The sequence below is a fragment of the Homarus americanus genome, unplaced genomic scaffold, assembly GCF_018991925.1.
Source record: "Homarus americanus isolate GMGI-L3 unplaced genomic scaffold, GMGI_Hamer_2.0 scaffold24260, whole genome shotgun sequence".
NCBI classification, from domain to species: domain Eukaryota; kingdom Metazoa; phylum Arthropoda; class Malacostraca; order Decapoda; family Nephropidae; genus Homarus; species Homarus americanus.
Window position 1 is genome coordinate 4,968,216 of NW_024721079.1, and position 24,756 is coordinate 4,992,971.

Consider the following 24,756-nt stretch of genomic DNA (forward strand, 5'->3'; position numbering starts at 1 on the left):
CCTCACCCCTCCCCTTACTGCCACCGGTCAACGGTTACCCAAGCCAGTTACCAGATCCCGCCACTGTTAGTTGTGGTGTGTGTATGTGTATATACGAGCGTGTGTGTGTATATCTGCATGCGTATGTGCGAGCGTGTGTATGTGCATGTTTGGGCGCGTGTGTGCATGTGCACGCGCGTGCAATGTGCATTTGTGCGTGCGTGTAAGTTTGTGTACGCTCGTGCAGGAATTGTGTGTATGTGTATGTGCACGCGTTTGTACTGTGTATGCGTGTCCGAGCTTGCAGCGTATAAATGTGTGTACGTACTTGCAACGTGTTTGTGTGTGTGTGTGTAAGTAATAATAATAATAATAATAATTAACGGTTTATTGAAAGAGTATGGTAGCCGGAAGGTTGAAAATATAGTTACATAATTGGGGAATGGTTAACTTGAGTGACAAATAATATACAAGTAACATCAGTGATACAAATATGATATATAATAACAAGGTAGGGAGAAGGTCATAAGGGCATTTCAACATAGTAACAGTGCAAAAATGTAAGATTGACGGGGAGTGAACACACAGGTTGATTATGAGTTGTTGAGAATTTTTACAGTGGTTGGGACGACTGTTCTTATAGCGACCAGTACGTGCTTGTATGGGGTGGATGCGCTTGTGGTGTCGAACAGCGGTACCTTGGGTGTGTGTGTGTGTGTGTGTGTTTTAATGGGCGTCGGGGCTGCTTGTTATAGATGGATGTATGACACACACACTCACACAGTACACACACACACACACTCACACAGTACACACACACACACACACACACACATCGCACGTAACACTTACTCAACCCCTTGCACCCTCGTACATACTTTTACTCTCACCCACGCAAATTAATCCTACACGCGCCCACCACTTCCACACCCAAACACACTCCGCACGCAAATCCCCCACACTGGTCACGCACCCCCACCCACCCACCCACCCAAACCTGGTTTTAAAATGGGCGATAATTGTCACCTGGTCTACCTCACTGGTAATTACAGGTAGCAAAGCCCTCACGTGGCCCCCGGGTGGTGAGGGAGGCGAGCCTGTGTTTGGTGAAGTTGTGTAAGGGAGAGTGTGGCGAGAGGCCGTGTATGGGCGAGTGTGGCGAGGGACCGTGTATGGGCGAGTGTGGCGAGGGGCCGTGTATAGAGTGTGGCGAGGCCGTGTATGGGCGAGTGTGGCGAGGGCCCGGGGGGCGAGAGTGTGGAGGGGCCGTGAGGGGCGAGTGTGGCGGCCGTATGGGCGGGGACGTGGTGTGTAGGGGCCGTGTGTGGGAGAGTGTGCAAGGGCGAGGGGACCGTGTGAGAGGAGCCGTGTATGGGCAGAGTGTGGCGAGGGCCGTGTATGGGCGAGTGTGGCGAGGGGCCGTGGGGGGAGGTGGGAGGGGCCGTGCATTTTTTGATGATAGCCCACGGACACAGGTCACCGACCCACACACAGGGCCTGGAGCAAAAAATATAATAATACTAATAATAATAATAATTCAGATAAGTAAAATTTATAATAAAAAATACAAAAATATAAATAAAATAATGATAACAATAATAATACTGTACTGAAAACACTGCAACAATAATAATAATAATAATAATAATAATAATAATTATAATATGAAACCATAAAGAAATTAAAAAAAAGATCATTAATTACAAACGATATAGTATGTTGTGTTGTCAACAGCAAGAGAAACAATTGAGACCCTGCAATTGTGTGTAAATGAGGCAGAAAGTCAGATCAGCAACCTAGGACTTGGTCACAGTTTTTGCAATGCCATATGGCAGCAGGGTCTACCATTAGACAACACATTATGCTTCCACTGTCTTCCCAGGCGGTAGTACCTCCCTGTTTGGTAGCTGCCTACTACCTACGGGAGAGTATGGCGAGAGGCCGTGTATGGGAGAGTGTGGCGAGAGGCCGTGTATGGGAGAGTGTGGCGAGAGGCCGTGTATGGGAGAGTGTGGCGAGAGGCCGTGTATGGGAGAGTGTGGCGAGAGGCCGTGTATGGGAGAGTGTGGCGAGAGGCCATGGGAGAGTGTGGCGAGAGGCCGTGTATGGGAGAGTGTGGCGAGAGGCCGAAGGGGAGAGTGTGGCGAGAGGCTTGCAAAGGAGAGTGTGGGGCGGAGAGGCCGTATAAGTGAGAGGTGTGGCGAGAGGCAGTGTATGGGAGGAGGTGGCGAGAGGCCGGTATGGGAGAGTGTATGAGAGGTCGTGCAAAGCAGGTGAAGTGAGCAGAGGCCGTGTATGTGGAGAGTGTATGTGAGAGGCCGTGCATGGGAGAGTGGCGATAGGCTGTGTAAGGGAAGAGTGTGGCGAGAGGCCGTGTATGCGAGTGTGGCGAGAGGCCGTGTATGGAAGAGTGTGGCGAGAGGCAGTGTATGGGAGAGTGTGGCGAGAGGCCTTGTATGAGAACGAGAGTGGCGAGGGGCCGTGTATGGGTGAGTGAATGACGAGTGGCCGTGTGTGTGTGCGAGAGAGAGAGAGAGGCAAGGGGCCATGGATGGGAGAGAGACAGGCGAGAGGCCGTGTATGCTTGGTATATACGGGGTAGAAGAAGTATACCACGGTGGGGTACTCAGCGAGGTGTCTGTATAAAATGCAGTTAGGCAAATAAAGGGATACGTATATACAGAGGGGAGATATGCCGCAGTATTCCAAGAGGGGAGGCATACAGTGGGGCGAGTCATACACAAGGAGGGGAAATACAGGTGGGTACAGCAAGCACAGGTAAGTGTGAGAGATGGCGGAATACGTGTAGGCCCCCCCACCCCCTTCATGAATCACCACGTGTCAATTAGGCTATTAGCAGGTGATTAGCGTGTGTATTTCTGTATAAGATGTATATTTTTTTTAATGATTGTAGGTTTCTTGACGTCACAACCTGAATTTAGAGACATGTACAGAGTTTTAGTGCGTCAGATTACTGGGGAAGGACACGTGATGACCTCGTGTGAGTTTGAGGTTTTACGTCGCTTTTGATTATATCGCGTAGGCAAGGTTGGTGATATAAATAGCACTACAGGAAAATTTGATTATTAGTTTAAGGTACAGCTTTTTTTCTTTTTTAATCGCCTGAAGATGCGCCTCCCCCCCAGTTGATTTAACTTGAAGATTAATCACCTTAACTAAACCTAATCTAACCCCCTAAGTAGCGTTAGGGTGTCTAATTATCAGATGAAATAAGCTGGGGGGGGGGGGTAAAATTCTAATCTTGAAATGATCCCTTTGGTGTAGGTAACCGTGAGGCCGTGTACCCTTGGGTCGCTTTGATGGTGACTGCGCCATCTCTGGACGCTGAAGTTGTGTGGGAGACGGCGGCGTAGTGATGAGATGCCAATTTATCGAAAGACATAGAAAGGTGAATTATTGAAATGACATTAAGGAGTGCGTGGTGGAGGAGGGTACGGTAGATCGGTAGCTGTTTAACGACGGTGAGATCCTCTTCGGGTTTAAAATCCTTCATGACGCGAGGGACTGGTAACGGCCGCCAAGTATAGTCAAATATTAAAAACTAATGAAGTGGAATTATTGAAATGGCATCACTGACTGGTGTAGAGGGTCGTGGGGAGGGAAGGTGATGAGGCAGGTTGGTAGAGCTGCCCCATGAACACTTGCGTCAGCTCATTACACTCGGTTGCCACCTCCAGTTTTCGTGTGGAATTTATCAGTTTGTGATGTTGGCCAGCGTGTGAGCCTGGCGCACGTCACCAGGGCTCTGAGTATTGTTGACTTCTCTTGACATATATAACTATAAACTGTATGTGTGAGTCTGTTATGTGTGTTTTGGCCATTCCTTCCTTCCTTACAGTATCCGCTCTGCGTAGGTTTTTTTTTTTTTTTTTTATAGATATTTGGTAATAAATGAGGGAGTAATGGTGGAGTAAGTCATGGGACAACTTCGGCTGTAGTAATTATAACCGAGCTCATGGCAGGAAAAATAAATGTGTACGGGTAATTCTAGTAACTTTTTGAACCGGTGAATATAAAACTCTGTGTGTGTGTGTGTGTGTGTGTGTGTGTGTGTGTGTGTGTGTGTGTGTGTGTGTGTGTGAACGTTACTACTACACATCACAGTCTAGTTGTTCTTGTTTATATTTGTCGTAGCCTACCAGTAAGGTGTCGTCTTCCCTCCCAAGTGGTTATGACACACATGCCTTTTTAAATTAACTCTCAGAGATTAAGGACATAACTACACACAGTACATGTATGTGGTAAATGAGTGGTGTCTCCCGCCCGAGGCTGTGTTATATATGTGTGTGTGGCAACTGTGGCCCGTGGCACGCGCTTCCCCGCCGCGTTACCAACGGCTCGGCCGCCCCTGATACCATCTTTATTGGCGGCCCCTCCAGCCTCGCTACCCCCGCCCACATACACACTCCTCCCCTGCCCCGGGCTGCCCCACTACCATCATTTGACTGAATACATGCTGATGAAGGAAACTCGTGCTTAACTTGACAAATGTAATAATGTAAATGTTTCCTTCACAAAATTAATATAATAATAATAATTGCATGAGGTTAAGTGCAACTGTTTATAATGTAATGATAAGGATTGTATATTAATAATTCATCACGTGAATAGTCTCCACCCCAGCGTATGATACCGAAAGATTAATCACACTAACGCTATTTGGGGGGATAAGGTTAGGTTAGGTTAGGTTAGTGTTAGGGTGGTTACGCTTTACATGAAATAAGCTCGGGTGGAAACTCTTCAGATGATCCTTAATAATAATAATAATAATAATGCTTGGAATAATGGAAAGTTCCAACACAGGCCAACATATACAGTATATGGCGTTTCCCTTAGTTCTGCACAAGACACGTGATGATAGACGCCCCGACGCCCAGCACACTTGATCACTGACTTGACTGCTGGCCAGAATCTTTAAATTCCAGGATAGTAAAGAGATGTTGATGTTACGTGCATATGTGTGTGTGTGTGTGTGTGTGTGTGTGACCGAGTTTTACGTAATTAAGTATTTAGTGTTGGATTTAATACGTAAGCCGAACTTCAGAAAATCTATAATTAACAGTGGTGATTAAGAACTGGTGTTAAGGTGCGTCGGTGGGTTGATCTTGAGGTGCGTCGGTGGGTTGATTGAGGTGCGTCGGTGGGTTTGGCCCTGAGGGCGTCGGTGGTTTGGCCTGAGGTGCGTCGGTGGGTTTGGTCTGAGGTGCGTCGGTGGCACGTATTCGGAGCGTGCGTCGGTGGGTTTGGTCTTGAGGTGCGTCGGGTGGGTTTATTCCTGAGGTGTCGGTGGGTTTGGTCTTGAGGTGCGTCGGTGGGTTTGGTCTTGAGGTGCGTCGGTGGGTTTGGTCTTGAGGTGCGTCGGTGGGTTTGGTCAGATAGTGATAAAAGACGATCATTGACGCAGTTGATTTGCAGCTATTTTACCACTGGCTGTGTCTTGCTTGTGGTAGTTTCCAGTGGCTGTGTTGCCCCAGTTGTGTACTGACAAAATTAAATCTTATTTCTGCCTTCTTTCCATCCATATATCCCTTCCTTCTTCTCCCCCTCCCTCCCTTCTCCCCCCCCCCTTCTCCTCCCTCCTCCTTTTCTTCCCTCCCCTCTCTCCTCCCCTTCTCCTCCTCCCTCCCTTCTCCCCCTCCCCCTTCTTCCCTCCTTTCCTCCCGGTCAACACAACTGTCATGAATCAATACATCTTAAACAACTCGACAACCAACACAAAACTTAAGTAAATAGACTAAAGATAACATTTTATTGAAGTGTAAGTAAAGTTTATTGTTCTATTATACTTCGCTTAAGGCATTAAAAGTCGTCGAGGCACCAATAGTGTTAGATGCTCTATGTGTGGACACCAATCGATGCCTCAGCCAGCCAGCCTTGACCTTTGACCTGACTGAGAGTGAGTTATTGGGTAGTTGTGTACAGTATATATATATATATATATATATATATATATATATATATATATATATATATATATATATATATATATATATATATATATATATATATATATATATATATATATATATATATATATATATATATATATATATGCAAGGAGAACAGAAGGTATAGTGTCTTAATTGCACGTGTGAGAAATGTGTATCGGTTTGGCCGCATGTGTCTTTAATGAGTGTTGAACCTGTCCGTCCGTCTGCCAGTTTGTCTGTGAACGGGTATTGAACCTCTGTCCGTCTCTCTGTCATTGAGGGAATGAGCGTTTGTCCGTTTGTCTGTTCTCTGCCTTGTCTTTGAGCGAGTGTTGAAACCTCAGTCCGTCCGCCCAGCAATTAGTATGTAATTTCTGTTAGCAAGTGTTCAACCTCCCCTATCTGTCCGCGTGTCTGTCTGAGCGAATGTTCCGTCCTCCTTGTCTGTCTTGTGTGAGTGAGTGAGTCAGTCAGCCTTTGTCCGTCCCAAATTGCTTTTCAGTAATCTCCAGTTAGGATTATTCATATACGACCAAAGTTGGTGTGTATTGCCCGTGGCTTAAGGAGGATCCCTGATTATTGTGCCAGGTCGGAGATCACTATACTGACCTTAGGTAGCACAGCGCCTTGATGGTGTTTGTGTGTGTGTGTGTGTGTGGGTGGAGATGGAGGATATAAGCCTGTGTGTGGTGTTTGTATTGTGTGTGGTGTGGGTTTGTGCATGTTGTGTGTGTGTGTGTGTGTGTGTATGTGTGTGTGTGTGTGTTAATGACGCATCTATACTAGCTGTCTAGGAAATTCTGTGTCTTGTTGTGTTGATATGATATGACTACGTGGGTGATAATGGTGGAAGTGTAGATAAGGTAGTGATGGTGGTGATGGGTTATGTAAGTGTAGGTGATGGTGAAGAATGGTGATGGTGGTGATGGGTTATGGGTGATGGTAAGATGGGTTGTGTATGTGGAGATGGTGTGATGGGTATCATGAAGACAGGCATATTATGTATGTGGGTGATGGTAGAATGTAATGTACAGGTGATGGTGTTAGATGGGTTGTGTATGTGGTGATGGTGGTGATGGGTAATGTAAGTGTAGGTGATGGTGGTGATGGGTTGTGTATGTGGGTGATAGGTGATGGGTAATGTAAGTGTAGGTGATGGTGATGGGTAATGTAAGTGTAGGTGATGGTGGTGATGGGTTATGTAAGTGTGGGTGATGGTGGTGATGGGTAATGTAAGTGTAGGTGATGGTGGTGATGGGTAATGTAAGTGTAGGTGATGGTGGTGATGAGTTATGTAAATGTGGGGTGTAGATAAATATTATGTCATAAATATATTCAAGAAAGATACGGGAGTTTTGTTATGTTGAAGAATACAGAGTTGTGTTGGAGAAGAACCGAAACATTTACGATCGTGTTAGGATATTGTGAGTGTGTTGCATATGTACTGAAGTGTTGGAGGATGTTTTAGTTAAGTGTTCGTGTTCTGTTGGAGGGGTATTGGTGATGCACGAAGAGAATTCCAAGAGTGTTTGTTGGAGGAGTGTTGGAGAGCGGGTCTGATAGGATAACATAAAACTCTACGGACACATCAAGACCCGTTATACTCCCGTTAGTCACCACGCACGACTGTCAACTAAACATACGACATCGTAACTTTGCCCCTTGACCTTTGCTAGGCGACGCGGCTAGGATGTGTCTGGGTATGTGGTGTCGGTGGCTGTAACATATTCAAACCGGCTGACGTGATTCATTGACAAGTTAGTGTGTGTTTGAGCCGAGCGACGGACACAGTTCAAACGATGACCGCGTCTGGCGTGGGTGAGGGAGGGGGTTGAGTTGTATTCTTTATGATTTTTTTTATTGTTGTAGTTATTATTATGTTCAGTGTGAGTGTTATAAATATATTCCCACTTAGCTTTAAGACTCCCTTATCATGGAGGTCTGGAGCGTTAGCATAATGCAGGTGGACCGGTGGGAGGAGCTGGCGGTAAGTTCCGTTGAGTGTGAAATTATGAAGTTTTATGACCTCTTAGCTGAGGAATATAATGACATGTTTGGAGGCGGAGGATGTTTACATCATCATTCCTATACTGTCATGTGGTGAGTTCCGTATTTCTGTCTGTTAGTTTTTCGGGGACGTAGGATGACAGGGGAGGGGGAGGGGGGGTAAGTGATACATATCCTAGGCTGGTCAAGTATACATGATACATCAGTTGAAGATCAAGTTTAGTGTCTCGATCAGGTATAATGGCCTCGGAAATGAAGACCTGTCAACTCTATATTTTTGTTCTAAGTTTAGCATGTTTTTTTCTGTCGCTGGGGCTGTAAGTACCTTGTGGCCATCAGGCAGTGTTGGTGCCCCGCCGCCCCACACATTGCCCTCCACGCCCACTTAACTCTCATACCTATAGTGACCCCAAGCGATGCCCCACAACCATCCATATTAACGCCTCGGTGGACGTCCTCTTGCCTCGTTAACTTCTTTCAGCCTTGATGTATCGATAAGACAAAGAGAAATATGAATATACATAACGTACTTATCGTTTATCTGATGTGTTTCATGTAGTGATGTGAGTGATTACTTGCTGTAGTGGATTACGATGGTGATGGGGGGCGGGGGCTGTAATTAATAACAAGAGTGGGTACGTTAGGTTAAAAGCGTGTGTGTGTGTAATGTGATGTTATGGTTATTATGCCATCGACCTTTATGATCCCGTGTCTCGGCTCTCTGCTCTCGGTGCTTAAAAAAAAAAAAAAAAATGCAGTAAAAATACCCAAGTTTGATTACAGAGATGCAAACACACTCGCGCCCGTCCAAACACGCGCGCCCACACACACACACACACACACACACACACACACAGTCACTCCTTCGCCACTGTCATGATTTCTCCCGTCTTCTCATCCTTCTCTCTTCTCCAGTGTCTTAGATTCTCCTTTCTCTCTCTCCCGTTCCTCTCACCGATTTCTCTTCTTTTTTGTCTCCTTCATTTCTCTCTTGCCCTCTCCCTTTCTCTCCCCTTACCCCTCCCTGCCATTCCTGACTTGGACTTCCCTCCCCTTGATATATCTGCTTCCTCCTCTATCTCAATGGACCTCAACCTAACCTGACCTAAACTAACCTAAGCAAGAGAATAGGGGCTTAGTCCTAATAATAGGTCCCATCCTATCATAACGTAATTAGGATTAGGGCCTCAGAGCTAATCGACCTTAATTCCGAGTTAACCCCCAGTCCTGCTTTTAAAAATTAGGTTAGGTTAGGTCAGGTCAGGTTAGGTTAGGTTAGGTTAGGTTAGGTTAGGTTAGGTTAGGTTAGGTTAGGTTAGGACTGGGGCCTTTTTGGTTGGGTCTTGTTAGGACTTGGGCTCATCTTACCTGCATCCGCTCGGAAAGCTCAGGTATGCATATGTAATGGTTCAGTGTGTTTATCCCTGAACAAAAGACGTGTATGTTTATATTGACAGAACAAATATGTGTAAGTGACAGACCTAAGAGGTGAGGATGGATTACCAGCTTCGAAGACAATCACTTTTCCCTGTGAACGTTACTATTAGAATTTATTCCTGGAGAAAGTAGGGTGTGGGGTTGACTGTGGGGTTGACTGTGTGTGGGTGGGGCTTACTGTGTGTGGGGGCTTACTGTGTGTGTGGGGGGTTGGACTGTGTGGGGGTTGACCTGTGTGGGGGTGGGGGGTTGATTGTGTGTGGGGGTTGACTGTGGGTGGGGGCTTACTGTGTGAAGGACTGTGTGTGTGGGGCTGACTGTGTGGGGGGGTTGGACTGTGTGTGTGGGTGGGGCACTGTGTGTTGACTGTGTGTGGGGAGCGACTGTGTGTGGGGGGTTGACTGTGTGTGTGTGTATGTGTGAGGGTTTGCTGACTGTCCGTATGTGCTGTATATATGTTTGAGGGAGGTTGTGATGAATTACATTGCATCTGGTCACACAAAGATTAGCTAATTAATCAAATGTGTGTGTGTGTGTGTGTGTGTGTGTGTGTGTGTGTGGTGTGTGTGTGTGTGTGTGTGTGTGTGTGTGTGTGTGTGTGTGTGTGTGTGTGTGTGTGTGTGTGTGAAATGACTAACATTTTTTCCTCACATAATATATTCCTACCAAGATGGATGTTTTAAATTCCCTCGAGAGAAAAAAGAAATACCAAATTTGTTGTGTCATTTATTGGCATTGAGGTTCAGGAATTTTTTTACATGAGATGAAATTTAAGAGATGTGAACCCAAAGAGATAACCTGTCTAACCCACGAATAAGAGGTGAACATGTAAGATGGTGAACAAAGAGTGAATTATTAAAGTAGGAGATGTCAAGTTTAGTAATGACTCTGTTCAACATCATGGTATCAGAGTCGTCTTTGAAGTAAACATGATGATGATGATGATGATGATGATGATGATGATGATGATAATGATGATGATGATGATGTTTTTGGAGCCTCTGTGCTTGTGTAGGGGGAAGGTGAGGCTAAACAAATCAGTATTGTGTTTCGACTCCCTTGAACGTCCGGACCTTTTAACGTGAATCATTGTTTATTATGCGTGTTTAAGAGTCAATTGAGGGGTTCGAAGCAAAAATGATATTGATTATTTTAGTCTATAGACACACACACACACACACACACACACTCACACTCACGCACACCACACACACACACACACACTCACGCACACCACACACACACACTCCCCACACACACACACACACACACACACACACACCACCATGTAGTGATCTTCTAAGGTTGGTAAAAATGCCCAGCTAGAAAATGTTCAGGGAATGTTTATTGGTGTCATAAATCAGTTAAATATCTAAATTATTGGGAGTGCCCGAAGCCACGTTAGACTCGACTCGACAAGAACGTATAGGCGCGAGACTGTTGTATCATAAAATATACCAGGAAAAATACCAGGAAGTGTATCCCTAATCTACACTCATCAATAGTTTATGACAAAGAGGTTCGCTGGAATGTACGAAAGAAAATACCAGTAAGGAAAATATAGATAAATATCGGGTAGTAAAGAGAGCCAGCCGGAGGAGTCGGTGTCAACAGCCTGGTGGTGGAGGTGTCTTGAATCTTGTGTCAGGAGATAAGGGAAGCATTCAGAAGGCCAGTGTGCGGGTGTCTTGTTGAGAAGGAAGAAAATATGTGTAATAGAATTAAATGATTTAATATTTGTATACACTACAGAGCTTCAGTTGTACGATGTTGATAATTAGTTGTTTTTTTAGTTTTTTTTATTAACCTAACATAAATAATTAATAGAGGTTAAAATTAATAAGTGTAAAACACCTGCATAAATGAACCCTTAAGTGCTACAGTTTAAGGTATATAATGGTGTTTATTGTGGGTACAGTGTGTGTGTGTGTGTGTGTGGGTCATCCTGTGGTGGGTTGTGTCTTCTCCCTGATTGTTTCTGAAGGTATTGAAGTGTTGGTCGGTGGTGTGGGGACTACAGCTGTGCACGGGATGATGAATACACCCCATGTTCAGATAACGATAATAAACTTCAAATATTACATCAGTTTTACAGCGTCGGCATTACACTCTTACCTTTCAATTATAACTGACAGAACGAATTTTTTTTTTCCTGAAAATTCATAACAGAACTTGACGGTTAGACAAGGGTTGGAGGATCAGCTTTTTGTGTGTCGTCCCGCCCATTAGGTGTAACAAAATGGAGCGTTGAACGTTTCCGGTGTAGCGTTGAGCAGCGGGTGTTTTGTGTGTGTGTGTGTGTGTGGCGTAAACAGTTATGAGGACGGTGTGTAGTAAGTGGCCTGTGGCGGGTCTTCTTCACTCACTGGGAGGATCACCACTATACCTACGTCCTCTGTCTGTAGTTAATGCCTTGTTTACAGCGTAGAGCACCTCGTCAGTGTGGGGAGGAGGGGTGAGGAGCCGGGCGGATGTTCATGTGGTGACCAGGCGGAAAAACAGCGTCTCCAGTCGGCCGTAGTCTTGTGTGGCAGCGAGGGGAACCCAGTGTGAGGGGAACTGGTGAAGGGGGGGAGGGGAAGAGCAGTTGCCAGTTAGTGGAGAAATTTGAAGAGAAACTGAGAAAATAATGGTACTAATAATCATAGTAATCGTCTTTAATTCAGAACTATAAACCATAATATATATGTTAGCTAAGTGTAAGAACGTCTATATAGAGAGCTTATGATCATAGGTCTACATAACCTTGTACAAATGGAAGTGACGGGTAGAATTTAAGATAATTTGCTGCATTATTGAAGAGGAAGTTATATGAGGCTTCCGTAGAGTAGAGTAACAGGAACACTACAGATGACCGACCACGTGACCCTGAGGAGTACAGCAGGTCAGGGGTTCAGACCCGTCTCTAAGGTTGATTAGATGAAGCCTTGGTGTGATATGAGAAGAGGAGGAGGTTACGTCATATCCTTCCTGAATTAGCTTGATTAAAAAAGTTCATGGACGGACGGACTGAAAGACAGATAGACAGAAGGATGGAAAGATAGACACACACAGACGGACGGTCGGACAGACGAGTAAAAACAAGTGAGAAATAACGAGTGTGAGTGACGAAGAGTGGCGAGGAAAGGTCAAGGATTACGTAACCGTCCAAGGAAAAGATAATATATATATATATATATATATATATATATATATATATATATATATATATATATATATAGAGAGAGAGAGAGAGAGAGAGAGAGAGAGAGAGAGAGAGAGAGAGAGAGAGAGAGAGATAACGGTAAGATGATTGGATGGTTGGCCTCAGTGGGGATGAGGGGGAAGGATGAAGAGGAGGAAGAGGCAGCAGCAGTAACAGACTTTGAAGGAGAAACGAGCATTGTGTCACATTTCTAAAGGCGGAAGAAATAGAGCAATAATAGGCACACTGTCATTGTCCTGGTCGGTATATAAGCAACGCTCTACACCGTGTGAATAGTTCAACCACCTTTATGCCGCCACTCCCGGTAGGTAAGGTGAGGTGATTATCCAAAAAACGACCACCTCTTCTTTTATTGTGCCATATCCGGGGAGTTGATGTGTGCTGCTATTATTTGACGTAACGACTCTCTCTCTCTCTCTCTCTCTCTCTCGTTCGTTTATTTTTTTTATTTTTTTAAGGAAGGATGTGAGTATAATGTTTAGAGTGATTAGGTTTATATTACGTTTGGTTAGGTTACATTACGTTACATGTGGTTAGGTTACGTTTCGTTAAGTTTGGTTAGTTTAGGTTAGGTTAGATTTGGTTGAGTGAGCTTAGGTCAAGTTATCGTTAAGGTTGTTGAGTTATCAGGTGAAATAATCCGGAGTGTGTAATCTCCAGGTGCTCTATAAACTCTGCCTATCTGTATATTGATTTACTTTACGTGTGGTGAGTGTGTCTGGAACGTGTAGTCAGTAGTGTTGGCTTCTGCTCCTTGGTTCAACAATACACACGGCCCGGCAGGAAAATTCTAACTTAGGCATTATTGATAAGATTATATAACCTCACCTGTTTGTTTATATCACCCAGAGTTGTTTTGTGTGTGTGTGTGTGTGTGGTTGTTGTGGTTGTTGTAGTGGTTCCTGTTGTGGTGGCTGTGGTCGCGGTGGTGGAATTGGTTGCTGCTGTTGTTGTGGTGGTGGTAGTGGTTGTTATAGTGGTGGTGGTGCCGGTGTTGTAGTGGTGGTGGTTGTGCTGGTGGTGGGTCAGTTAGTGTTTCTCAGGTCTAAAATAGTCTTTTAAGTTATACACACTATTTAGGGATATATATATAGTGCATATAAGTCTTCCTGATACTCTACTTTATTTTACATGGTTGGAATATTAATTTCACTGGGGAAGAATATGGGTTAGTTTTATCGACACGCAGACATCATAAAATCAAATATCATGAGTAACTACTGTAATCCAAGCTGTGATTCAACCTACGTCTCTGAGCAGTGTCCAAGGCGTGACAGGGTAAGGCCAGATAATCAGATATTCTACTAGTAATAGAAAGCCTTATTTTTCTTAACTTATACCTGGATGGTTTACTGTATATAGTGTAATCTATCTCGGTGTTGTGTAAGGCTGTTAGATTTATTCGTCTGGGTGAGTTAAATATTTCGGTGTGTGTTGTAGAGGCATTTTTTTTTTTAATTCTCAAGTGCGGCGGCAGCTCTATGTATACCACTTATTGACCTACACTGACCACGACATACACTGACTGGGATTTATTTATTTATTTATATATATATATTTATTTATTTGTTAGCCAGCACCAACACAGCTGACAACATTTGGCCTCACGCAATAACACACGTCACGCAACCTGAACACGCGGGTGGACGTTACCGTGGTGGTCATGACCTAGTTCAGTGCCACGTAAATAAAGGCCACCCATCATTCTTCATAAGGCCCCAGTAATCGTTCTCTGCTGTGTTATGTGAGTGAGCGAGTGAGGTTAGTGGTATGTGGTTAGGTTAGCGAGTCTGCCTATGCGGTTAAATTAAGGTTAGGTTAGGGAGTCGTATGCAGTTAGGTTAGGTTAGGTTCAGGTTAACATAAGAACATAGGAATGGAGGAAACTGCAGCGGGACTATACTGGGCAGTCCCATTAACACCCAACCCCTATTGCTCATATATCCATCCAACCTATGTTTGAAGCTATTAGGTTAGGTTAGGTTAGGTTTAGGTTAGACACGGGCTCGCTCTTGTCTATTTGAATTCTGTGACGACAATTACCGCTTGGGAGTGTCGTTGTGGCGTGTGGCATGCACTTGTTGTGCTTGTGTGCGTGAGTATAGATACGAAGCAAGCACACACACACACACACCGTCGCCCCTTCACCTTTTGCTCCCTCCCTCTCGACGTCATAACTCGTCAGCTTTGGGCAGATTCTCTCATCTGCCAGAGAAGTAGTAGTGGTTCCCCTGTTCAGGTTTTGGGGTAAATAGAAGCTATATACGAGGACTCTTCTATATTTAGGTGTCTATCATTATCGACAAGTAAGTTTATTTTTATTATTAATGTATGAGTGTGTGTGTGTATGTGTATATGTTTGTATGTCCGCCTGTGTAGATGTGGCAGTCTGTGTATGAAGTGTGTGTGTGTGTGTGTGCGCGTGTGCGCGCGCGCGCGTTCAAAGCTAGTTTTCTGGTGAGTATAAATGCAGTTTCACTCGCTGTGTAAATAAAGGAATCATCGTCTGAGTGTGACAAAACCAAGTCAATAACTCACTGAAGGCCCTCCCACGTTCAAGGTTGTCACCGCCTAGTTGAGAGCACCATGAGAGGAAGACGTCCAGGAGGTTGGGCCCACACACGTAGCTGGAGTGTTAGACAGAGCGAGGTGATCACTACTGGACAGGTGACTTTGTTATTATACCTGTCAGTGTGTGTGTCTGTGTTTGTTTTTGGTTGACAGGTGACTTTGTTGATTGTATGATTGAATCTTAACGTAGCAAAGCAATAATCCACATTAGCTCCGGACCTCCCTGATTGTTGAGGTGTGTGTGTGTGTGTGTGTGTGTGTGTGTGTGTGTGTGTGTGTGTGTGTGTGTGTGTGTTGGTTGGTCTTTGGCGGACACTTCACCTGCTAAGACTTCTATGGGCTTATCGCTGGTAGACAGTTGACCTTGCTAACTTTTATTGGGATAATTTTATTCTATATGTAAATTTTATCGTGTGTGGGGGTGAGGTAATATTTATATCCTGCAGCAGTTGTTTGCTGTTTGTCATGGCTCTCTGAATACTTGTTTTTGTAAACTTTAAGTTGCGTTTGCTAGCTCTATGAATACCAAATCTGAGAATCTGACTTGACAGAACTTCTAGACCCAAGCCACAGTGACTCGGTGTTGTGGTCAATTCGTGGTCGGTCGTGTTTTTTTTTTCTTTATTTTCTTTACCTTTTTCCTTCTTAATTTGTGTTCACCGGCCTCTTTGTGTTCACCATTCACCTTGCGTCTTTATCTGTTACTTCTTCCCTTCCGTTCTCTCCATGCAGCACCTCGGGGGTTTTCCTATCCCATTATCCCATTCCGTGTTAACAACTTACCACAACATGTTCCCCAGTATCTCGCCTTCCCCATCACCCCATTATCCTCCCCATCACCCCACAGTCGTCTTCCCCATGAGTTCCCTCTGCCCATGCTAACCTTCCTCCCCCCATGAGTCCTCTCTCCCCATGCTTCCCCCCTCCCTCTCCCCTCCCCTCCTCCCTTCCAACACTTGATCATGGGAGTCTCCAGCGCACTTCGTCTGCCTTGCCAGCCACAGGTCCCAGCACGACGCGGTGGAAGGGTTCAGAGGGTTAAATGGCGGCTAAATTTTATTTGTGTGTGTCACGTCAGTGTATCCGCTTTGGGAAGGGGAGGGGGTGACGGCCAGAGAGGGAGAGATGGAGGGCCGGTAAGACAGGGAGGGAAGAAGGGAGAATGGCCAATGGAGGAAGGGAGGGAGCCACGAATGGAGGGCTGGCCTGAGAGGGAACCACAAATGGAAATATGGAAACAAGGTAGGAAAAAAGGGGGGATGGAAACCAGGGAGGGAGGAATGGATTGGTGAACGAAGGATAGGGAGGGGAAGAGAAGAGATCGAAGGAGACCAAGAAGGGAGGGAGGGAGAAGACCAGGAAGGGCGGCACATGTGTTTTTGGTCCGTCTTGTCTTCATTTCATGGTGTATAATTTCTCCCGGTTGTGTGTGATCTATTTACTGTATAATATAACCCGTGTCTAATGCCGCGCTGATTGTTTGTCTTGTTTATATTAATTATGTTGTTTATTTATTATTGCCATCTTTCTTTTTTTATTGATATTAATCTCTATGGTATGTTTGGAGTGCACTTGTCGGTGGTTTGGAGGGGAAGAGGTTGTGGTTATCGGGTTTTTCTTTCTTGTAGGTTTTTTTTTAGTGTGTGTGTGTGTGTGTGTGTGTGTGTGTGTGTGTGTGTGTGTGTGTGTGTGTGCGTGCGTGCGTGCGTGTGCATAAAGTGTTGGAGGGTGCGTGATTGTAGACATGTAATGGAGGAATCGCCTAACACCCAAGAAAAGAAGTCTGTGAAATTACTGTTTGATCACGAAGCTGAAAAATATATACGAGTTTATTCCATTCCTTCCTCCACGTTGCTGGTGTTCACTGCCTCCACACGTTAGATTTTGTTTCATTCCTGTAATCTATTGAAAAACTCCTGAACAGACCTTTTCAATAGTTTTTTTTTTAAGAATGTTAAACCTTTTATGATTCATGATCACAAAAAAGGTGTTATTTCAAAAGCCTTCAGCCAACACCGACACTAGTGAAGTACAACGCCGGGAGAGACTCTGCTTGCCTCGCACCTGAGAAAACTGCCTGCCGCCATTTTGGGGTGAAAAACGGCACCCAGTACTGGCAGGAGAAAGCAGTTTGCTGTTATCAGTGGTTGAGTGTATGCAGGCACACACAAACACTTGCCCTTGTACGGGTTTCCCAAAGAGAGAGATGGTTTGGTTGATATTCGAGTGCTTACGGTGGATGGTAACTTTCACCCCAGCCGCCATGCAGGATCCCCGTGTTGCTACAGGATTTCACAAGGTCCTTCACTCTTGAAAACAGACGGATTTTCGCTTTACGTCTTTACCTGCACGTGGACCTGGATGAAGGGGTGTAGTAGATGTGTGGTGCTGATCACAGAGACCGCAGCCTCTCCCTTAACACTCAGTGGTTTATTTCATTAATTTCCTGACCTCGAGAACCTTCACTAAACCGCCGCCTCTGTCATTTGCACCATTAACACTAATGATGAAAGTCGTGTTGTGGAAGAATACAGTGTGGGCGTCGTTTAAACTTATTACCAAACTCATTTTCAGTTTGACTGTAAGTTGGAGTGGGTCACACGGTCTATTAACCCTGTATATGACTACCGTCTGTTGGGTGTTGCGTGCCGCCAGCCTATAACTGCTGGAACCACCACCTCCCACCCCTACTGGCCCACCTGCTACCCCCCACGCCCCCACCCACACTGTCACCTGACTCATCTCCCTTTTGCCTTCGCCCACAGTCACCTGGCTCACCTATCCCGTCCAAACCCACGAGGGCCCATCTTCCTCCGCCTACATTGTCGCCTGCCCACCTTTCTCTGGTAGCTTGTGGGCGTCTAGCAGCAACAGCCGGGTTGATCAACGTGTTATACGAGGAGCCAGGTCTAAGGCTATGGGGTAAGGAGGAACCCTCGAAATCGACGCAGATAAACGTCCCCGCCACCAGCCCGTCCCCCAGATTGCTCTGGGCGTCTTTCCCAACCCATGGACACACTCCCAAAAAAGTCATCTACCTTTTACCCAGCAACCTCCAGTTGGCCTCCCACAGTGTCTCCTAAACCACCTGAAGGCCCCACCTCTGCGTCCCAGACTCCCCCTACACACAACCTCGACCCCCTTGCTACCTCTTCCTGGACCAGGTATTCACGGTGTTTACGAAAGAGAAGGCCTCCACCTGTAGTAAAGTAGGTAGAGTGGCTGGCTGCCTGGGCGTAGTTGGCTAGCACATATACGAGTAGGTCTTCTTGTTGTGCTCTCCCACAGTCACTTTGAGGCTTCGTAATACATTTATTCGACAGGTGTGGTGTTGAGCAAGAGGAAGGAAGGCCACCTGTACCCGGGCAGGAATTAGTGAGTCAGCAAGGCCTGGACAACGTAAGGGTGTGGTAGCTGACGACGCCCTTCTATAAGGTCGAGTTTGTCATGTCCCTGATATATGTTCACTCAGTCCTGGTGGCAGCTAGCTACTGACATTTCACTCTTCTGTCGCCTCTGTCACTGCTGTAGAGGAGCAGCATGTCTGAACAAACTTACTATCTATCTATCTATCTATCTATCTGTCTATCTGTCTGTCTATCTGTCTGTCTGTCTGTCTGTCTGTCTGTCTGTCTGTCTGTCTATCTTCTTATTTATCTCTCAACAGGTGAGCTTCAGACACTGCCACACATGAGCCGTGAAGGTGGGAGCGATACTTGGTGTGCAACAAACATCTCTCATCGATGCTTCTCGTGTCATGGCTCATTACCTTCTCTAAACACTTGTCTTCTCTTCCGCCTGAGAATCGCTAAGTTGCAGCCCTGTATTTATTAACCCACCGGCCAATTTTGAGGAGTATCGTGGTTCATTTTCGTTTAGATAATACTTTTATCATTTTCCCCGTGTAATGATCCCCCCCCCGTGTTCTGATTGCAGTCAATTTTCCTCCTTTTGAATGCATTTTTTATTTTATTTAATTTTTTTTGCTGTGTTTTCTGAGGGCAATAATTTTCTCCGTGTTTTGAGCGCAACGACCCGGTGGAAGATGGAAATTATTCCACTCCTTTGAAAAAATTGCCAATAATTACATCAATAGAGAAATAGGTAATGTTGTGTTATGTCGTAGTTGTTAAGTTATTCAGCCGTGAATTTTACTTCTTCCATCCGTTTGTTGAGACCATCTGTTCACCTCTGATGTCGGCCGCCACGTGCATGCAGGACCTGGAACCAAAAATTACAGAACTACTCTTTAAAAGTTTGCGGAAGTTGTTTATCAGAGGTGCTCGTGTACGGGACTTTGTAAGAGCGAAGGGAGTGAGTGAGTGAGCTACAGGTATGTGAGACCATAACAACACAGGTAAAGATTGCTGTTTTGGGATTCTTGGGGGGACGATTAGGAACCACAGCTTATTTCACCTGATGATCAAACACCGTAACGTTACATAGGGGGGGGTTAGGTTAGCATAGCATTAGAATATTTTATCATCATGAGGTCCCTGTAATGTTTAATTTGCGTAACTTTTTCTTTTGTATGTAGGTTTATGATCTTGGTAGTGAAGTATCGTCTTCCTGTGGGCTTTAGGAGAGCCTCCGCCGTGATTAATATTGGAATCTTCGTCTGGATTTATATTTACTTAAATTTGGAAAGTAGAAGTAATAAAGAAAAAGAACGTAATTGAACAAATAATAAGAATAAATAAGTTGATAGAAATTAATGTAATATTTGTTGTGTTTACATATGAGAACAAGTTTGGACTTCAGTAATCCGTCCTCGGGATAGTCGTGTGTGTGTGTGTGTGTGTGTGTGTGTGTGTGTGTGTGTGTGTGTGTGTGTGTGTGTGTGTGTGTGTGTGTGTGTGTGTGTGTGTGTGTGTGTGTGTGTGTGTGTGTGTGTGTGTGTGTGTGTGTGTGTGTGTGTGTGTGTGTGTGTGTGTGTGTGTGTGTGTGTGTGTGTGTGTGTGTGTGTGTGTGTGTGTGTGTGTGTGTGTGTGTGTGTGTGTGTGTGTGTGTGTGTGTGTGTGTGTGTGTGTGTGTGTGTGTGTGTGTGTGTGTGTGTGTGTGTGTGTGTGTGTGTGTGTGTGTGTGTGTGTGTGTGTGTGTGTGTGTGTGTGTGTGTGTGTGTGTGTGTGTGTGTGTGTGTTTGTGTGTGTGTGTGTGTGTGTGATAAACAAGCCTAATATTACGCCATCAACTTAATGACCACAGTAAGAGAGAGTACCAGGTCAGAATACACGTTATGGGATATGACGCACTTTGGGCGGAGTTCCACCAAAGCTCGTGAGGTAATTTTTACCCGTAAGTCTATTTAAGAGAACGTGTCTTAAGTTATGTTCTTAGTGCTTCTCAGACGACTTTATAATATCCTTCGTTTTTTATTGTTAAGTGTATTCTTGTATCTAGTTAAAGGGAAAGTTTACTATGTGAATCACTGAGAATGTGTGTCTATTTTACTAATTTCATAACCGAATGACAGAACACATACCGTATGACAATTTAAATTACTGTTCTTTCATGCTAACGGAAGTGATTGACATAATTTATGAAGTTGACAGACGTGAACAATAAACCGACAGTCTACATATAGTTTGAGAATGTAACAATTGGAGAATGACATACCACCAACAGTTATTTTAGATTGTCATTTGATGTGTTCTGTCATTTGGTTATGAAATTTGTCAAATAGTTATGTAACAATGTCTCAACGGATATGTGAAAAGGTGTACTTATTTACGTCCACACCGAGACGGTGTGTCTTTGAGCAAGGAACCATACAAACACCTTACTTGACCTTGTGTGTGAATGGATGTTGGTTCGTGAGGGAAGAATAACTGGAGGCCTCAAGTTTCGTTGGCCCCGTCTACACTCTACATGTACAGTATCTCTTATGTTATGGTTGGTCTCCGGCGCTGGCCGCTGAGGACCCTAGTCATCGGGGACCAGCGGCCGCGCCTACCAGCTGTAACAGCGTGTGGCCTCCGCCCTTACCTAATAAGTGTTACCAAAGTGTTAATATTTTGCAGAGGACGCTTTATCGTTACGTATGTGTTGGGTCGTAATATCAGTCTCAGCCGTCAGTGATAACTATGTGTTAACGTCATCATGATTATATTTATTACATGCTCCATTGTGCCAGTTTAATCTGCTCGCTGACAACCTCTCCTCTCTAAGTTTTATGAATACATAAATACTGCTGACCTAAAGTTTGATACTATGTGCGCATATATATATATATATATATATATATATATATATATATATATATATATATATATATATATATATATATATATATATATATATATATATATATATATATACATATATATAAAAACCAGTAAATAAAAAATAATAATTATTTATGCATGAGCCCCTTTATAAGTATAGTCAGTGGGTATAAGAAGCACAAGGGACGTATCTTACACTAGTGGTCACATGCACCTCTACCCACACACCGAGCTAGGCTAGGCCAGGCCAGGCTAGGTCACGCCATCAGTGACTTGGGTCCACAGTGATGGTGTGGGTGTGAACAGGAATACCCGAGTCCTGGAACGGTAGACTCTCAGATCGTTATTCCTCCTCACACCAGCAGTGATTGGCGGTCTTATTAACACCACGAGGAAGATTGTTGATTAAGACAACATTAAACACAAGACTCACTATATCCCCAGTATACGATAACTGGAAAATTATGGGATGATTCAGCCATATATCGCTGAGCCTTTTGATGATTGTTTATGAGCACGTATAAAAGCAGTCAGGTCAGTAAGGAGGTAGTTGACGTCATCTAGGATCGACTGTTTCGGAGACTGGCTGGCTGGCCAAATTTACCGACATGTTTGACGTCGAGAGAGAAACTTAAAACTAGTCTTAAAGTTATAAATAATTCACAAGTGACGAATTAAAGAGAGAGGAAAATTTTCTTGTTCACATTGTGGTGTTCAGAGACTTAACACAGCTGTAATGTGTCATATTTTTATTAGGTAGACTAGACTTGCAAAATGATACTCTTAAAAAAAAAATCGATAGATAATAATACTCATCCAGTTTGTTTGGGAATAAATGTTACCCCATCGACCCAAGATTGTGGTGTAGTGTGTGTGTGTGTGTCCGTCCGTCCAGCCGTGTGTTCATTGTTGCTCGTGAAGGTTTTATCAGAGGTGTCTCGAACAACTGTATAACACGGCTTCGACTCCTCAACCTTCCGAGATGTTTGAAAGATAGTGATGTTAATTTACTTTTCAAGGTCGTGTGGCCATGTATTAATGATATATACATAGCCGAATGCTCTGTCGTAGAATAACACACATTAGTCTACAAGGTTCATATTTAGCTTCAGATGTAGGATTTTACTCTTCACATATAAACATTTTATTTCTTTAAGACTTATGATTTAAACCGGAAAAGGAAGTTTGTGTGAACTGAGAAATACTTTTATATATATAACTCAGAGTTATATCTCCCACTTTTTAACTCACCCAAAGTGTTGAGTCAGCTCATTTAAACTTATATACTCCTTAAGGGTAATACAAAATAGCTACTGAAATATAATGTTAAAAGCAGTATTAAAGTCAGCAGTAGTGAAGATATATCAACACAAATATTCGCTAAAATTACTCATTTTACATAACTTCTACGATGTTGTGGTAAGTTATATATATTTCAAAGAGCGAGTATAGCAGATAATGATCCGAGTTTTGCTTTTATGAGACGTTAGAAAAAGGTCAATGACATGTGACCAAACTCGGGTATCTAGTCTTAAGAGAAGTACCTGTTGACTGAAGGTGTTCGGGTATGTATCATGTATTGGAGTTTATATCTGGTGTCTCTGGGTATAGTATAGGTTCATTATTATCTATCCAGCTCGAACCATAGCCTGATAACATTGATGCAGTGCCCCCCCCCCCTCCCCACACTCCATAACACGGGTCTACAGCTACTCCGCCCACACCCACACTCCATAACACGGGTCTACAGCTACTCCGCCCACACCCACACTGCTTAACACGGGTCTACAGTCACCACGCCCACTCCCACATTGCTTAACACGGGTCTACAGGTACCCCGTCCACATCCACACTCCATAACACGGGTCTACAGCCACCCAACCCACACCCACACACTCCTTAACACGGGTCTACAGTCACCCCGCCCACACCCACACAACCTTAACACGAATCTAGAGTCATCCCGCCCACAACTCCTTAAACATGGTTCTACAGCCACCCCGCCCACACGACTTAAACACGGGTCTACAGCCACTCCGCCCACACCCACGTCCTCCACAGTTAACCCGCCCATATTTGTCACCTGATACGTGTTCGTTTCCGGCCAGTAGGACCATAGGTGGCACTCGGCCGCCGCCCACACCGACCACATCCGCCTGGCCGGGTCGCCCACAGTGGTCAAGTGTGTGTGAGGCAGGAAGGGTGGCCCAGCGTCCGCCCACCGCGCCATTCATCACCACGCCTACACCCCGCCCACCCAGCCGCGCCCTCCGTCTCACACCACGCCCGCGACACGCTCCCTGCCCTGAGCATACCCTGACCACTGCACTCGCTGCTCCTTACACTCCCCATCCAGTATACACCCCATCCAGTATACACCCCCATCCACTATACACCCCATCCACTATACACACATCACTACACCCCATACTACACCCCATCCTATACACCCTATCCACTATACACCCCATCCATACTACCCCCATCCACTATACACCCCATCCACTATACACCCCCATCCACTATACACCCCATCCACTATACAATACTTGCCTCGCCTGCTGTCTGGTATACTAGTCCAAGCTCCCCAGGGGTGATGTTGGTACACGGGGAGGAGGCAGCTGGTGTGTGTGTGGGGGGGTGGGAGACACTGGCATGGGATGAAGGTACAGGCGGGAGATGGTCGGCTTGGGCGGGGGACGGGCGGCTGGGGTGGGTGGACAGGGGCAACCAAGTGGTATAAACGTAAAGTGGCAGACCCCCCCATTTCCACTGTTCTATATAGTAATGCCCTACCCCTTGTCCTGCCCGTCCCGCCCCGTCCCGCCCCGCCCCGCCCCGGCCTCCTCATGCGTGTAACTAACCCATAAACTCCCTCTTCCTGATTTTTCTCCCCATTTTCCTCCTCTTTCTCCTGATCTTCCGTCATTTTCGTCCTTCGTCCTCTTCCTGTCTACCCCAATCCTTCCGTCTCAGCCTTCACACTAACAGTCTGTCTGTCTGTCTCTCCCTAGACTTAACTCTCTGTATGCTAACATTCATACATATTAATATGAAACACAGAGAAAGAGAGAGAGAGTCAGACAGACAGACAGACAGACAGGTAGAAAGTCATAAATCTTAACTGTAAACTCAACACACAGGTCATGTTGGCAATTTGACTCCTGATTATATTTCATAAGTAACTTGCTCCAGGGTGGTTGGTAGGGGGTAGGTGGAGGAGGAGCAGGAGGGATGTAGGTGGAGGAGGAGCAGGGGTGGGGTGGGTGGAGCAGGGTAGGTGGAGGAGCAAGGGGGGTGAGGGAGGAGCAGAGGGGGTGGGGAGGGCATTGGGTAATAGTATCAGTAAGTGACCGCTGGTTGAAGTTTTAACTGTCCAAAG